Genomic DNA, 18,635 nt, shown 5'->3' with positions numbered 1-18,635 from the left:
CGTGGATGGAACTAGAGCGTATCATGCTTAGCGAAATAAGTCAAGCAGAGAAAGACAACTATCATATGATCTCCCTGATATGAGGAAGTGGTGATGCAACATGGGGGCTTAAGTGGGTAGGAGAAGAATCAATGAAACAAGATGGGATTGGGAGGGAGACAAACCATAAGTGACTCTTAATCTCACAAAACAAACTGAGGGTTGCTGGGGGGAGGGGGTTTGGGAGAAGGGGGTGGGATTATGGACATTGGGAAGGGTATATGCTTTGGTGAGTGCTGTGAAGTGTGTAAACCTGGTGATTCACAGACCTGTACCCCTGGGGATAAAAATATATGTTTATAAAAAATAAAAAAATAAAATAACAATAAAAAAAAAACTAGTGAACTCAGAACAATACTATTTAATTGGGGCTTGGGGAGTATTGAAAAGGTGAGTGTACAACATGGTACCTGTGCTTCAGAGAGGATAGTGATTAGCATGGCAGTTCTGATACTAGATTTCCTGAGTTTTCAACCTCATCTTGGGCAAGTCAGTTACTACTATGTTGCAGTTTCCTCATATGTAAAATTGGGTGCAACTACCACCTGCTCTTTGGGTATAATGCCTGGTAAACATCAATAAATAGCACTATTATTTATAAGATATTCAATAAATGGTATTGCTATTTATAGGATAGTAATAGGCTGTGTTACCATTATGGCACATCTCCTTCCAAATGAGGTCTTCTGGGGTGGTAATGTGTTACATGAGGGTAGCCTTTTGAACTATGGAAGGGCACATTTTAAAGTTAAAGCTTTGAACTATAAGACCATGACCAAGCAAACAAGATCAGCAAGACTTATTACGTGGATGCTACATACCTACTAAGCAGATACAAGCTTTAGGTTATGCAGGGGAGAAATAGGGAAAAAATAGGACATAAACTTTACCCCTTCAGAGACTTAATGTCTTAAACGAAATGAATTGATGCCCAAATGGCCAGACTCACAATTTCGAACTATTAGGTGGGACAGATTATAGTGGTAGTGCTAGTGATAATGGTGTCAGAATCAGAAGATTTGATGTCATTTTCTTTTTCCTAGTCTCTCAAAATTTCTTTTAAGTATAAGAATGCATTTGTGCTTACATTAGAGATAGAAAAATTGGGCTCCACCTAGATCATGAACTCTCTCCAAATGAAATGCAAAGAAGTATAAACCAAGACATTCAGATTTTCGAAAGCAGTTTCGGCTCTATCTATATTAAATGTTTCTTGGTATTAAAAAAAAAAAAGACTAACATAATCGATTTCTTTCTGCTGAAACTTTCGATTTGAGAGTCAACAGAGTTTCAGACAGAAAATTCCTTGCCAGTTTTACACAATGTATTTATCAAAAAGGTTTTGGTCAAGTCAATTAGCAAGGGATGAGTTCAGGAATTTGGGGCTGATCACAGGTATGGTCTCTCATAAAATGTTATTTTTTTCTTAGTGACAATTAACTTAGAGCACTTGAATGGAAGAGCAAGCAAGGTCAGTTTGCAGTTGGTGGTTTCTCCTCCATTAAACGACACATGGTGCCTATATTTTTAAATTATGCATAGGAAGTAGCAGGCTCCTGAATGCATTCCAAAATATATCACAGACCAGGTGTTAAAGCACATTGCTATTAAGCTCAAAACATGAGCTGAAATCCATAGTACATGAAAGTTGAAGACTTTTCTACAGATGTGTAGCACATAATGTAATTTTTTTCTAATATTATACAGACAAAAAGAACCATCCTTTCTGAGGCGTTTTGTTAGTGATGGCAAATAAAAGTAAAACAATCTCCCTAAGCATAGAATGTGTGAAACCTATAAAGCCAAAGATGTTGAAGGAGAAACTTTGAGGAAGCTGCAGACTGAGAGGGCACCACTTTTTTGTTTATCTACTGTATATCATGCATATATTTATTAGAGTGGTGTTTCCCAAATGAAGTCTGAACTAGGCCATCAGAATCACCTGAAAAAAGGTTTTGTGTTTTTAATACAGAATTCTAGGTCCCATCCTGAGAGACCTAGTTTTAATAAATTGGGGGTGTGGGTAAGAAATCTGAGGTTATATCAAATATTTTGCATGAATCTAATTCAGAGATAGGCTCAATAGCAAGATAGTCATATTTCACTATAGTTGGCCAATAACTTTTTTGTATCTCTCCCTAGACTGAGTCCTAAAGGTTAGGGCCTACACAACCCTTACCATTCAGACTGTCTCAGTACCTAACACAAAATAAGAATTTGGCAAGTATCAGCTGAATGAATGAAGTTCTTTGTAAAGTGCAGTCACAGGTTTCTCCCCTCATTTTGTACAGAAGATTTTTTCCTCTATCCTTGGTTTTATGTCCCATTAAGTTTTGGGGCCAAGAATCAAACACTCAGAGCAATCCTGAGGAGAGTGGTAGGTAATAGAGGACCAAGTATAGTAAGGAGGAAGTAGCCAGCAGCTAGGAACATAGGAAGGAGTGGCTGAAGATAAATTCTCACCATTGTCCATCACCCACCAATCCATACCAGTATGAGTCTTCCTGGTAGTCCAAATCTAGGGATAATATCCTGCTTGGCAGCTAGGAGTAGACTCTTTGAGTGGCAGCATTTCTCTGCTTCTGGATATGCCCCTCCCTATACTGATCTTATAATAGTTACACCATGATGAGGAAGGAAGAAGTTGACACAGTGAAGATAAATAAGTTGACATGAAAATTCCCTTGCCATGTTGGTTGGGCTTGTATCTGATATCTGTATCAGAACTCTACAAAGGTTGTAAATAGTTTTGGCTTTATTTTTCTTTTAAAAGAAGTCTCTTTAGGTGTGGTTACTTTATTTTAAGCATGTGTGTGTGGTGTATGTCTATAAATGTGAATATATGGAAAATACAATGAATCTTAAAATGTAGGTCCTAAATTATTAATGCAAGTCATGATGCTTGTCACTGATGGTGTCTTCACATCAGGAGCCATGGATTCACTTCTCTGATCATTGAGACCACCAGAAGGACCCATTCTCCTTTCCTTACTTGGCTAGAGCTCTTCATGACATTGCCTGATTTGGATAGCACCTGGTTGTCACTCTCTGTGCTCCACTCCTTAGATGTTCAAGTAGCTTCTGACAATGGAACATCACCCAAGTTCAAGTGCATTCATTCTGATTCTTATATTCTTCATTCATATTTATGGCCTCCTGCCTTAAGATTCCATTCCAAGACACAATGTTATATCTTCCTCAAGTTACTGACTTCAAAATTTCCTTTGTATTTTTCTAACCTCCAAAAGGAAAAAAGCCTTTTTGGAAAGCACACATGAAATGGGTAATTAGTACTTGATTTCCTATTTTACTCATGGTTACATTCTAGATTCATGTAATTTAAAAGAGCAAAAACTGTCAATTGTGGTAAATTACTATTAGCTTCTCATTGCCCAATAATTCAAGACCTACAAGTTTAAGAGTGTTAAAAATCTATAGCTTGAGATTCTAATCTTTCCCATGGGCTTATCATCCAGTTCAGATTAAATATGTGTCCTGGGATTAAGGGGTAGCCTGGACAAATATGTAAATGGATTGTGCAAGCAACTTATCATCTGTAAGCCAGGAATTATGATAGGTAGAAATGTCTACATAGTTTGCCTTGCTCTTACCTTACTGTATCCCCATCTGTTGAAAAAATAAGGACTTCCGAAAAATACATACTACTCAAACATTACTTCATGTTACTGACCTACCTTGAAATTTCAGAAATAGCTGATTTTCAAAGATGGCCTTCTCCATTAAAAACCCTCCAAGTTAATTTCCTTCAAATTAACCACATCAGCCCCTACTATTATATCAGTGCTTGGCACACAGTCTGTGCTTGATAACTATCAAACAAATAAGCAAAAGAAGAAGGGAAACATTACAGCATGAGAAATGAATCAGTAAGTCTTCAAATATTTATTAATTACTTACTAAGTCAAAAAAAATCTCTATCCTCAGGGGGTCTAGAGTCTTGGGATAAGAGACACAGAATAATGGGAAAAGACATAAGCAAATAAATAAGATAAGTTTATAAAGTTATAAGTGATAGGAAGAAAATGGACTTTGATACTGTTACAGAGAATAGAGAGATGGGGAGCCCCATTATAAAGGATAGGTCAAAGAAGCCCACTCTTAACCCTGAGGCGATCTGGGAAAGAATGTTCCAAAGAAAGGGTTAGATATTAGAAAGATTTCCAAGGTTACATAAGCTTAACATTGTATGCTCAAACATAGAAAGACATAGTCTGTACCCTCCTAGAGCTGTCAGCCCATTCTGAGCTCCCCCCCCCCCGTACTAACCAACTGAATTCCCTTTTGTACATGACTACAATAAGCAGACCCCATCTTGCTGCTTGGCTTCCTCAATTTCTGATCTGTTCTTATTAAACAGTCAAAAACCAGCTTCAGAGGAAAAATAACCTGATTTCATCTGTTCCTGGCAGTAGAAAGAAGGCATAGCAAGTGCTGTTTTTGATGGTATTGGGTGGATAGCCATTGTGTAGTACCTTCAGTGGAGCTTATTCTTTCTCTGATCCTAAGAACAAGGCTGAGTATCATCATTCTGGATGGCAGTTAGCCAAAATTGAATGAAAATGATGGATTTTTTAAAAATTACTGTGTGTGTTCATTCATTCGTTTGCTCACTCCTTCATTCATTCACTCACCCATTCATTCATTCACTCACTCATTCATTCATTCACTCATTCATCCACACATGTCCTCGTCAGCATTTATTTAGTATGTCAAACACAGTTCTGGCTCTGGGAACACAGAGAAAAGTAGAATGTAGCCCTTGCCTTGCAGAAGTGCACAGACAAGTATGGGGATAGACAGGTAAGCCCAAATCACAGCAATGTGATTTGTGCTTTGAGATATTTGCAGAGGTTAATATGGAAGTACAGAAGTATAAGTGTTTAACTCAGTCTGGGGAGTTTAAGGCAGCTTCCGGCAGGAGTGGATACTTGGCCTGACCCTTGAAGGTTGAGCAGAAGTTAGGTGGGGAAAAAATGTGGGAAAGGACAGTCATTCTAGAGAAAATGTTAATTAGGTATGTAGGTGTGGACAAGCACAGTATGTACAAGGAACTAGAAGCCTGTCCACAAGAAGGAAAAATCCAATAAATTAGGAGGAGGACATTGCCCCAAATGTTAGTTTTCTGTGCCCATCAATTTTGTTTTAACCAATTTGCCCTCACAGTTTATTTTCTAAGGCAGTCATTTCACTAATGCCTGAGACTTGTATGACTGTGGCACATTCTCCTTTTCCTTGGGTGTTCACCAACAATCTCAGTTCTTCTCTGCTATTCCTGGAGACAGAGAGGTACTCCCAGTATGCCAAGGAACATAGGAAGTGCTTACCAACCATAAACTCATATTCTGATTATGCAAGAGGATAACCATTTTTAGAATGGACATGAGTGAAACAGAGGCTTGGTGGCAGAACCACCTTGCCTAAGGTTGTAGAACTAGAAAATTGCATGGTTATGTTTCGGCTCCAGACCTGGTGCCTGTCCTATTATGCTGCAGCAGAGCTGGTTGTAAATCAGACTGGCAGTCCATTGAGCCTGTGGTTTTGGCTGGTGTGAAGACGTTGGAGGAAGGTTTGTATTAAGATGCTCTGTGATTTTGGCACAAGAGCTGTGGAAGCATATGGGCCCCTGGAGAGGTTAGCAATATGAGCAAGAAATAGCAGGATGAGATTCAACTGGAAAAATGCTAACGAATACATCTGGAGACAAACAAGCAGAAACACACACGGTTAATGGGAAGCAGAGCAGCAGGGACTATGAGGGTTTGGTGAAAGTGGACGCTTCATCATAAAGATATTGCCAAGAGGAGATGGGAGCAGACACACAGGAATCACTTGGGCTGTGGACAAAAAGCTCTCATCTAACCAATGTGAAAGGAAAAAAGGCCTCTGTGTGCCGATGTTTTGGATCTGCAGGGCCGTTTTGCTTTGGGTCTCTATACTTTAAAGAGAAATCAACTAATGCTGGGGAATTCATAGAGAGAGTTATACGCATAATTAATACCAGAAGGGATGAATGCAAGAGGAACAATCAAACAAGAAAATAAGATCTTCATACATGTCTGTAATTCCAAAAATGGCAAAAGTAAAATGACTGAAATGAGGATGCACAAATATGGAACAATGGGCAGTTAACACAGCTCAGATCAGAATAACTTAGGACACTGGGTACCCCCACTATTTTATCTTCTGCCTAAAATGTTTGTGGACACTGTCACAAAATGCAGAAGCTCCATGCCTGAAGTCCAGTACCAGCACCTTGAAAGCTGACTTCATGCTGTTGGAGGACGGGTTTAGGGCTGCACAAGGCAGATGGCTGCATTTTGACCAGCTCTTGGTCTTATTTACCAAAGACTCACAGAGTATGCCTGTGGATAACTTGTGAGGTCTCCTCTCCTTGTAACGCAACAGACCTCACTTCCTGGGGAAATGGCATCCTTTCAGTTGTCACACGACTTTGTTCTCCTGTCATAGAAAGCTGGGTGGATTGGAAATGACCTGAGTGTGCTGTTTTAGTAATTCCTCAACCAAATGTTTTCAAATAACCATCTATCTTGGAAGCTGTCTCTCACATTATCTTTATCCTAACTGCTTAAAACAGATGGTACTTTATACTTTAAATTCATGTCCAAAGCATTTCAACCACCATTGCCCTGTGCTTTGGAACTCTAGACCTGAAAGGGAAAATAACATTCCCACTATAAAGTATGCAACAATGCCTTTGATTATGTATGGAAGGAGGATGTTCTACTGATTGGTATGTTGTATAGGTGACTTCAAGTAAAAAAGAATCCAAATTTTGGTGGAAATCCCCTGATTAAACCCTATGAAGACTGCACTAAGTAGGAGATACCCAAATGGAATATTAGTATATTAAATGAAATGAAAAGTGCTACATTGTTACCCAGCTATCAGTTTACAGGGTCTTCTCATTCACCTAAGATTCTGAAAGGCAAGATTCTTCTTTTGAACATATGAAGTGCTTCCTAACATTTACTGAAGAAATGGGTGGGCAACTGGGGCATCTAGTGGCTCAGTCAGTTAAGCAGCTAACTCTTGGTTTCAGTTCTGGTCAATATCTGAGGGTTGTGGGATGGAGCCCCACATTGGGCTCCATGATCTGCAGGGGTTCTGCTTGAAATTCTCTTCCTTTCCCTCTCTCTCTGTCCCTCCCTCATGCTCTCTCTGAAATAAATAAATCAATCTTATATAAAGAAAAGAGAGAGAGAAAAAAATGAGTGGGTAATTGAAGTGATAAAGCATGGTCATTGCTTTGCTAGTTTGGTGCAGAAGAAAGTCCCAAGTTTGGACTTCAAAGTCAGACACCATGCATTCAACTCCTGTCCTCACCACCTAAAAATTATGTGATTTTGGAATAGTAACTTTAAATCCATGTTCTTGATTTCCGTGTGTGTGTGTGTGTGTGTTTAAAAGGGATAATTTTACCTAATTAATGGGTCTCTAATAGGTTTTAAAGGGAAAACTAATGTATGTCATGACTAGTGTGATTTCTGAAGTATAGCAGAGCTTTAGGGAAAGTTCTTTTCTCCTGCTTTGACAACATACCCATGACAGGTTTCTGGCCAACATCTCATTTACTTGCTTCTTATCCACCGCCCAGAGCCCCAAGGGAACTTTCTCAACAATGCTTTTCTGTATGCCTCTGTACCTTTTCCAAGCACATTCAGCACTGGATATTTGCACAACTCTTCTGGACACTCTACACATCTAGCTTGCCACACCATATTCTGTATTTAAATGGCATTTCACAGATCATGTGTATCAGTTATGTGTCCCCAAGTTAAACACTTGAGAGCAGGGGTTGTAACAGGCTTGATTCTTGTACAATACTGACTTCATGGTAGATAAATTTAGGCATCCATTAATTGAGCACACTGTGTCATGCTTAATCCTTTTCAACTAGAGATTGTCCATTTGTAAATAAGGATATATTAGGTGTTCTATCTACTCTTTATGTTGGTTAAAAGGATCAAATGAGATAATGCAGGCAAAAGCATTGCAATTCTTAAAACTTTAATAACTACATAATTCTTATGATTATCTTATTCTATTTGTTCTTTAACTATATCTCAAGTATGAAAATATTGTTTTACCTTTTGAAGAACCAAGCCCAGAAAGTTTAGGTATGTGGGTAGCATGCAGCCCAGTGCTAATATCTACTTCTTGTATAGCTAAGAATCTTCTTTCTACTGTCCATGCATATAGTGATCATGTTATTTGAATAAAAACAGCAGAGTATGTGATATTTTTAAAATACTTGGTAGCACAATAGAAAGACATACAATGCATGTCCCTTCCTTCTCTGCAGCCCTGAATGCATATCTCTATTAATGGACATATATTTTATTGAAAAGATCCGTGAACACCTCTCAGCTGTGGCCCTGATGTAACATTTATGAAAACACACACACAAGCGTTACCAAGTGGAAACAGCACTAGAAACGTGAATTTCTCAATGCTCAGCCAAAACCCTGAGGGAATTTCTACTAACCAAAACACAGATAAAGTTTTGAGGGAATAAAAATGGCTAGATGAAAGGAACAGGTGTGAAGATCTGGGAAACTGATGAACTCTCTGAACTGTTTTTTTTTTTTTTTCTGCTTTATGGCAAGAGGATAAATATAGAATGCATCTAATTATTCAGAAGTAAATGTCTCTCTGTGCCATTAGTTGATCAAACAGTAGAAGCCAGATACAATGTTAAGTAGATTCCATGGTTGGGAGTAAGATAGGCCCATTTGCATGCCAAATCTGCTATATGGTGGTAGGGGGGCTTTGATAAATTTCCTTAATATTTCTAAAATTCAGCAAGTTTGACCCATAAAATAAAGATAATATTAGTGACCCCTTTACCTAGGTCCCATGAGAATACATGTAAAATTCCTAGTATGGGGATTAGAACAAGGTAACATTCTGTACCTGTTAGTTTTATTATTTCTATTTTTGTTATATGCTGGAGATTGTCTATTGGTATTCAGCATATACCCCAGGAGAAATACACACACACAAACACACACATACAGAGTCCTAAGCCAGTCAAGCAAGGTCTAGAAAGTACCTTTCCCAGGTTCACAAGTTCAAGTTTAGAGTCATCAGTGAAAATCACCTAGACAAAACTGAAAAAAAAAAAAAGAAGAGAAAGAGCAGCAACCCTTCCCATTCTCCAAGTAGATGAGAGGGTAGAAGGCAAAAGTGGGGTTCACAGAGCATTGTGGGTCTGCTTCTATGAATCACCCCCTCTGGAGTTGTGGGTCTTGAGATCATGTGTGGAGATCCCCATAAGTCTTGCATGTTCTGGCTGCCACAGAGCCAACTGCTTGAACCAACGTTGGCTCATGGCTTCCCTAGGTTTTCCGCAAAATTTTCCAAGTAGGTAATTCCTTATCTTAAATCCTTCCTGCTTGAAATATATAGAATGACTTCTGTCCTCCTGACCACATCTTGCATAATACATGTTATTCTCTGGTCATTATTTGATTCTGCAATCCATTCAGTAATTTGTGGGCAGGTATGGACAATTTGCCTGTGGGCTATAACGTGGGCCATCCTCCACTGCATCTTTGAGCAAGAAAGCCTCACTCAAAACAGAGGCTTATTTCTCTCTAGACCTAGAACAACAAATTTGTAAAGATTTCTCATTAACGGAAGAGTAAAGAGAAAAATACCACCAAAACATGTATCAATAAATCCTGCCTATAAAAGGTACAGGGTGCCTGGGTGGTGCAATTATTTAAGCATTGCCTTTGGCCCAGGTAATGATCTCAGGGTCCTGGGATCAAACCCCACATTGAGCTCTCTACTCAGTGGCAAGTCTACTTCTCCCTCTCCCTCTATGATCTTTCCCACTCTTACTCTCTCTCAAATAAATAAATAAAAATCCTTAAAAAAATTTAAAAGGTACAGAAATCTTGCAATCAAAATGTAAAAAACAAGAATATTTTTTCTGATTTTTACAAAATTTTCTCCATTAAGCATCTATTATATGTACAAAGAAAAAAATATCAAACTTAAAAATTAAATAATACTTCAAGAAAAATGAAAGTGAAAATATTTAGTTAATAAATTTGTAATCCTCAAATGTTCTGAGCAATTTGAGAACAAAAATAAAAAACAAAAAACAAACAAAAAACCCCCACATGTTCATGGAGAATCAACAACAAATTAAGCCAACCCCCCACAAGAAGGGAAATAATCAAGGTTAGAACAGAGATCAATGAATAGAAACTAGAGATAGAGTAGAACACATCAATGAAACTAGAAGCTGTTGTTTTTAAAGAATCAATGAGATTGATAAACCACTGGCCAAACTAATCCAAAAGAAAAGAGAGAGGACCCAAATTAATAAAATTATGAATGAAAAAGGAGAGATCATGACTAACACCATGGAAATAGAAACTAATCAAAAATTATTATCAACAGTTATATGTCAATAAGTTAAGCAACTTAGATGAAATGGATGCATTCATAGAAACCTATAAACTTCCAAAACTGAATCAGGAAAAAATTGACAACCTGAATAGACCAATATCTAGTAATGAGATTGAAGCAGTGATCAAAAGCTTCCCAAAAAAACCAGAGCCCAGGACCTGATAGATTCTCTGGAGAATTTTTTTTTTTTAAGATTTTATTTATTTATTTAACAGACAGAGATCACAGAGAAGCAGGCAGAAAGAGAGGAGGAAGCAGACTCCCCTCTGAGCAGAGAGCCTGATGTGGGGCTCAATCCCAGTACCCTGGGATCATTACCTGAGCTGAAGGGAGATGCTTTAACCCACTGAGCCACCCAGGTGCCCCTTATGGAGAATTCTACCAAACATTTAAAGAAGAAATACTACCATTTCACCTGAAGCTCTTTAAAAACATTGAAACAGAAGGGCAACTTCCAGACTCTTTTTATGAAGCCAACATTACCCTGATCCCCCAAACAGGCAAAGATTCCACCAAAAAGAAGAATTTCAGACCAATATCCGTGATGAATATGGATGCTAAAATTCTCAACAAGATCCCAGCTAATAGGATCCAATAGTACATTAAAAAGATTATACACCATGACCAAGTGGGATTTATCCATGGGATGCAAGGGTGATTCAACATTCTCAAATCAATCAATGTGATAGAACAAATCAATAAGAGAAGAGAGAAGAACCTCTCAATTGATGCAGAAAAAGCATCTGACAAGATGCAGCAACCATTCCTGATTAAAACTCTTCAAAGTATAGGGATAGAGGGAACATTCCTCAACTTCATAAAATCTATCCATGAAAAACCCACAGCAAATATCATCCTCAATAGGGAAAAGCTGACAGCCTTCCCTTTGAGATCAGGAACATGACAAGGATGTCCACTCTCGCCACTCTTGTTCAACATAGTACTAGAAGTCCTAGCAACAGCAATCAGACAACAAAAAGAAATAAAAGGTATTAAAATTGGCAATGAAGAAGTCAAACTCTCTCTCTTAGCAGATGACATGATACTTTATATGGAAAACCCAAATGACTTCATTCCCAAACTACTAGAACTCATACAGCAATTCAGGAATGTGGCAGGGTACAAAAATCAATGTACAGAAATCAACTGCTTTCTTATACACTAACAATGAAAATACAGAAAGGGAAATCAGAGAATGGATTCCATGTACTATATCACCAAGAACCATGATACCTGGGAATAAACCTAACCAAAGAGGTAAAGGATCTGTACTCAAGGAACTATAGAACACTCATGAAAGAAATTGAAGACACAAAAAGATGGAAGATCATTCCATGCTCATGGATCAGAGCATTCCGTGCTCATGAATCAGATGAATAAACATTGTTAAAATGTCTTTACTGCCTAGAGCAACCTATACTTTCAATGCCACCCCAATCAAAATTCCACCAGTATTTTTCAAAGAGCTGGAACAAACAATCCTAAAATTTATATGGAACCAGAAGAGACCCTAAACGTTGAAAAAGAAAAACAAAACTGGAGGCATCATGTTGCCTGATTTCAAGCTTTACTACAAAGCCGTGATCACCAAGACAGCATGGTACTGGCACAGAAATAGACGCATGAACCAGTGGAACAGAGTAGAAATCCCAGATATGCACCCTCAACTTTATGGTCAAATAATCTTCAACAAAGGAGGAAAAATATACAGTGGAAATAAAGACAGTCCCTTCAATAAATGGTGCTGGGAAAATTGGATAACTATGTGTAGAAGAATGAAACTTGACCGTTCTCTTACACCATACACAAAGATAACATGAGGCAGAAATCTATCAGAATCCTAAAGGAGAACTCAGGCGGTAACGTCTTCAACATCATCGGCCACAGCAACTTCTTTCAAGACATGTCTCCAAAGGCAAAAGAAACAAAAGCAAAAATGAACTTTTGGGACTTCATCAAGATCAAAAGCTTCTGCACAGCAAAGGAAACAGTCACCAAAACAAAGAGGCAACCCACAGAATGGGAGAAGATATTTGCAAATGACACTACAGTCAAAGGGCTGATATCCAAGATCTATAAAGATCAACACAACTCAAACTCAACACACACAGAACAGATAATTATGTCAAAAAATGGGCAGAAGACATGAACAGATGCTTCTCCAAAGAAGACATACAAATGGCTAACGGACATCTGAAAAAATGTTCATCATCACTAGCCATCAGAGAGATTAAAATCAAAATCACATTGAGATACCACTTTACACAAGTTAGAATGGCCAAAATTAGCAAGACAATAAACAAAATGTGTTGGAGAAAATGTGGAGAAAGGGAACCCTCTTACACTGTTGGTGGGAATGCATGTTGGTACTGCCACTTTGGAAAACAGTGTGGAGATTCCTTAAGAAATTAAAAATAAGCTTTCCTATGACCCTGGAATTGCACTGTTGGGTATTTACCCCAAAGATACAATGTAGTGAAAAGAAGGGCCATCTGTACCACAATATTCATAGCAGCAATGGCCACAGTTGCCAAACTGTGGAAAGAACCAAGATGCATTTTGACGGATGAATGGATAAGGAAGATGTGGTCCATATACACTATGGAGTAATATGTCTCCATCAAAAAGGATGAATACCCAACTTTTGTATCAACATAGAAGGACAGGGTAAGATTATGCTAAGTGAAATAAGTCAAGCAGAGAGAGTCCATTATCATATGGTTTCACTTACTTGTGTAGCATAAGGAATAACACGGAGGACATTGAGAGATGGAGAGGGGAAGTGAGTTGGGGGAAATAGGAGGGGGAGACAGAGGATGAGAGACTGTGGATTCTGAGAAAGAAACAGAGGGCTTGGGAGGGGAGGAGGGTGAGGGGCTGGGTGAGCCTGGTGGTGGATATTAAGGAGGGCACAGATTGCATAGAGCACTGGGTGATATGCTTAAACAATGAATTTTGGAACACATACACTAAATAAATAAGTAAGTAAGTAAGTAAATAAATAAATAAATGGATATCATGTTCAACTGATGCTTCTGGCACACACACATTTGTTGCACTGAACAAAAGTGGAAAATCAAGATAAGTCTGGCACCTTCAGGAGACAGAGTTGCCAGTGTGATCTGGCTAGTTCTAGACTAGCTCCAGGGCTAGTTTTCTTTCTCCTCTGCCTCTTCCCTTGCTTTCCCCTGCCCACCTTCTCCAGAGCTCACCTCTTAGAGATGGAGCTGCATCTCCGCCTGTTTAGCAGTACCCTGGCCCCCTCCCCAGGCCAACCCTGCCTGTTGATATGCCTTCCCCACCTCATATTTGAGTAAGCAGTCTATAACAAACAAGCTTTCAAAGATTGGCATCCATAATTATGGTTCAGTACTTTTGACATTCTGGGTCAGTGAAAAAAATATATATATATATTTAATAGAAATATATATATATGTATAATATATATATATTGAATTCCAGAATACTTTAAATAAAAGGTTACAATAACATTTTCTTCCCATTATAACTGACAAAACAACTACAAGTTGTGGGAAATATTCCACTGTTTCTGATGAGATAAATCTTTATTCTTAGAGACATAATTAATTTCTTCTTTGAGAAGGCATACCAAGTCTAAATTCAAGGACATTTATTTCAGAACTTGTGAAGGTCTAACATTCTACACTGTAAACTCAGACAATACATTTTACCTTCTGTTAAAATATTTTAATCCTCTTCCCTCTTGCCCATGAATTTTTGTTTTAAAAATATTAGATCTATCCTATAGAAACTATGGATTCTCTTTAGCCAACCTGAAGAAGACCAACTCCCTGACAGGTTCTTCACAGATGTGTCTTTGGAAGATTGGGTGAGGTAATCAGTAATTAGCACGGTTCTGTCTAACAAGATGACTTACTGTTTCCCTTGATCCATGACTATTTACTAAGCTTCTTGTGTACTTAGTGTAGGGGAATCTCTGCCTTCACCTGCTATTCTGATTGTGTGTGTATGTGTGTATGCATGTGTGTGCACGTGTATGTGGCCCAGAAGACCAGACACCACGTTTTGGCTATCATTTCTTTTTTTTTTTAATTATTATTATTTGACAGAGAGAGATCACAAGTAGGCAGAAAGGCAGGCAGAGAGAGAGAGGAGGAAGCAGGCTCCCTGCTGAGCAGAGAGCCTGATGCGGAACTCGATCCCAGGACCCTGAGATCATGACCTGAGCCAAATGCAGCGGCTTAACCCACTGAGCCACCCAGGCACCCTTGGCTATCATTTCTGATGTGCTTTACCACGTTTGGATTGTTCCTTCCCCATAGAGGGTGACAGTGCAGCTATTACCATAAGACTGGTTTCTACAATTCGAGGAAAACATATCTTGCAGCTGAGGATTTACATAAAAGGAGAACCATGAGGATAAGGCTTTCAAGATGATGGATCACTCAATAATTATGGCAGCCAAAGCTACTAATGACCCCCCCCAAGCCTGTGGATAGACTATTGGTTTTATGTAACTATGCTGAATTCTGAACAAAACACAGTTATCATAGTGAAACAGAAGGTTAATGTGACATTCTTCTGTCTCAGTGACAAAAGGATTGAAGGCATCAGTCAAGAAAAAAATGTAGGATATATAATAGATGCAGCTCAACTGTAGCTGTAGATGTCAGGATTGCTGAAACAAGACCATTCTTCATGCAGATGCAAGTCCACTGTAAACACAAGCATTAATACTCTGGGTTCAGGTGAGAGCTGAAATTTCTAATGTTGCTATGATCCATCACTGCTTATTGCATGATCCTCTAGCTCTTTTGTATATAGGATATAACAATCAGGACTAATAATTTTTATTTTCCCAGCATCACAATGCTTTACAATTTCTTAAGCTGAGAAGTAGTCCAATATGGAATATGTTAAACTATGCTTCTTTTAGAAAGTGATTCTCTTTTGTCTCTCCATGTACTATAGATTCAATAACTTACACATAGAAGGAACAGTGATACCTTTGGCTCAAGAGGTTAGAACTCCATGCAATATGAATTTTATGCATTAGGGACCAATCATCATCTCAGATCCTTCTGCTGCATTCAGAATTTCCTACAAGAAGTTTGGAAACTCCCTATTGTTTTTCCAGTTCAGCTTGGTACCCCATAGAAAACCTCTGCTGAAATCTCCATATATTCTGTACCCACTGAGGGCCAGTGAGGATAGAACCTAAAAAGACAATAAATTTAGGCTCTACTTTGACATCCAAAGCCTGGTCCACGTGACCTGATCCATCTGTGGATTTCACGGACTCTGAATTCCTCCCCATCACTAAGGCTAGTCTTGATGCTCATGTGGAAAATGATCTTATTCATCAGTGGAGGTAAACAGAGGGGACGTGGAGCAAAGAAACCCAGCAAACCCTAGGACAGATTGAAACGGTTTCCAGTGCACCAGAATGCTTTGCCATTGCTTCTGTATTGTAATAAAAATGACAATATACCCTACATTTTACACTGTACTGTATCCTCCACCAGAAGCTATTTGCTATTGGTGAAGGCTGCATAGATCATTCAACTTCAAACTGTTTATATTACTTCAAACTGACAATTTCATTTTCTTCAGGGATCCAAAAAATCTTCAACCTCCTGCTAAAAAATGCAATTTATACTTATAGTACCATACATACCACCTCAGAAAATACATCCAAATCTAATATAACTCACCAGACCAACTGCTTCCTATATTTGAAGATATTGTTCCTGAATTTCACGGATCCATCTCCCCTTATTATAGCTATGCAGCATAAATGAACTGAAATGTACTATGTGTTCTTGTAGTGGTATTAGTCACCAGATTTGCAGAAGTTGTTATTTAAAAAAATCAAAGATTATCACAAAATCTTTAAGATAGGAACCATTTTTTCATTGGCATTTAGGAACAAGTTACAAGGTAAAGGAAGAAAGAAGTGGGGGATCTGAAATATTTGAGCCACACGTAATTTTAAGACCATGTCAGATTCCTGGTGGGGAGGACAAAGAGGTACAAGGGGTGGGGGTTCATGACTTTGTGGCCACGAGATGCTCTCTGCAACAACTACCTCTCTCTTGCGTGTTGCTAGCACATCCCAGTGCATTATTCAGGGACTCTGGGGAGGAAGAAGTTAAGAATGTTCATTGTGGGAGGACAGCAATTAAAAAGAAAAGAGTACCTGGGGCACCTGGGTGGCTCAGTGGGTTAAGCCACTGCCTTCGGCTCAGGTCATGATCTCAGGGTCCTGGGATCGAGTTCCGCATCAGGCTCTCTGCTCAGCAGGGAGCCTGCTTCCCTCTCTCTCTCTCTCTGCCTGCCTCTCTCTGTCTACTTGTGATCTCTCTGTGTCAAATAAATAAATAAATAAAATCTTTAAAAAAAAAAAAAGAGCACCTAAAGTCAATACAAACTACAAACTGGGTGAAAATAAGCATAATACATACACATGTCAAAGGACTTGAATCCCATATATATAAAGAATTCTGAAAACTTAACACTGACTTTTTTTTTTCATTTATGTTAGGGTAAGACTTGGACAGATGATGTAACAATAAAAAAAGACATATTAATGGCCAATACACAAACGGAAAGTGCCTTGGCATCATAAGACATCAGGAACATGTTAATTCAAACCACAATGAGATACCTCTTCACACCCAACTAGAACATCTACAATTGAAAACAATTCCTAATACTGAGTGTTAGCAAGGATGTGAAATCTGGCACTCGGATGCTCATTGTGGGAATGTAAAATGGTACAATCATGTTGGAAAACAGCACACAGTTTCTTATAAATTTTACAGTATACATTTCCTGTGACTTAATTTCATCCCCAAGTATTTACCCAAGAGAAATAAAATCACATGTCCACAAAAACACTTCTATGTGGATGTTCATGATGGCTTTATGCATAATGGCCCTAAACTAGAAAACCTGTTTTCATTGACAGGAAAATGGATAAACAAACTGAGATATATTTGTATAGTGGGAAACTACTGAGCAATAAAAATGAGACATGAAACATCATGCTTGCGTCTCACAGACATTGTATTGAGTCAAATATATCAGACAAAATAGTATACATTCTATAATTCTGGTTTAAAAGAAGTTTACACCAGGTAAAGCTATTTCATGGTGTTAGACATCAGAGTGAATGTTTGAGACTGGAGTGTGGGGACTGACTACAAGGTAGCACCGAAGGAATATTTAGAAGTAATGGAAATGTTTTATATGTTGATTAGGTTAGTGGTTGAGTGGTTATGCATATTTATCAAAGCTCATTGAATTGTACACCTAAAATATGTGTGTTTTGTTATATAAAATTATACCTTATTATTTTTCAAGTAGAATAAAAAAACAAAAAATACCAGATAATATATTTCATAGTTCACTGTAAACAAGAAGAGCTAATATCTAGAGTCAATGATCCAAGGAAGGGGGTAGAGTAGAACAGACAGAGAATGAGATCCCAAGTTGAGGATGGGTGTATATGGTTGACTTTTCTCTGCTCTCTGCACTCTGTGTGAACAATCCAGTTATGTATGAAGGGACAGGTGCAGCAACCCCCTCAAATGTACAACTAGTCTATTAGAACCTTCACTCCTGGACTAAGTTCAAAACCTGGCTATCACCCTTCTTAGTTGTGTGATCATAAGACAATTGATTATATATTCACACAGCCTCAATGTTCTCAATTGTGAAGATTATGCTAAGAGAACATTATGTATTATGTATTCATATATGCTCAATTTATTTAAGTACCACTTTTATTCTCATACACGACCCACCGGTGGGGCAAAGGACAGCCCACACAGGGGTGGTGAGGAGTCCCCTGGATAGCATTAGCATACTCAAGAAACACAGATTGAATGACCATGAGGTAGCTTAGACTCCTGACCTCACTCTTCTTGTTTTTTCTGATCTATCCAGTGATTCTAAGATAATATGACACAAAAATATGATGACAGAAAAAAAAAAAAAGTTACCAGAGCCCTACAAAAGAAAAATGCCAACACATCACAGGACAAGAAAGATTAAACTAAATTTTATCTAACCGAAATAATAAATTCATATGTAAACATAATCAGACAAAACATTCTGAAAATAACCACATATCCATCTGTTATGTA

The sequence above is a fragment of the Mustela putorius genome, unplaced genomic scaffold (assembly GCF_011764305.1).
Source record: "Mustela putorius furo isolate JIRA1106 unplaced genomic scaffold, ASM1176430v1.1 tig00537284_pilon_pilon_pilon, whole genome shotgun sequence".
NCBI classification, from domain to species: Eukaryota; Metazoa; Chordata; class Mammalia; order Carnivora; family Mustelidae; genus Mustela; species Mustela putorius.
This window is presented reverse-complemented; position numbering follows the sequence as displayed.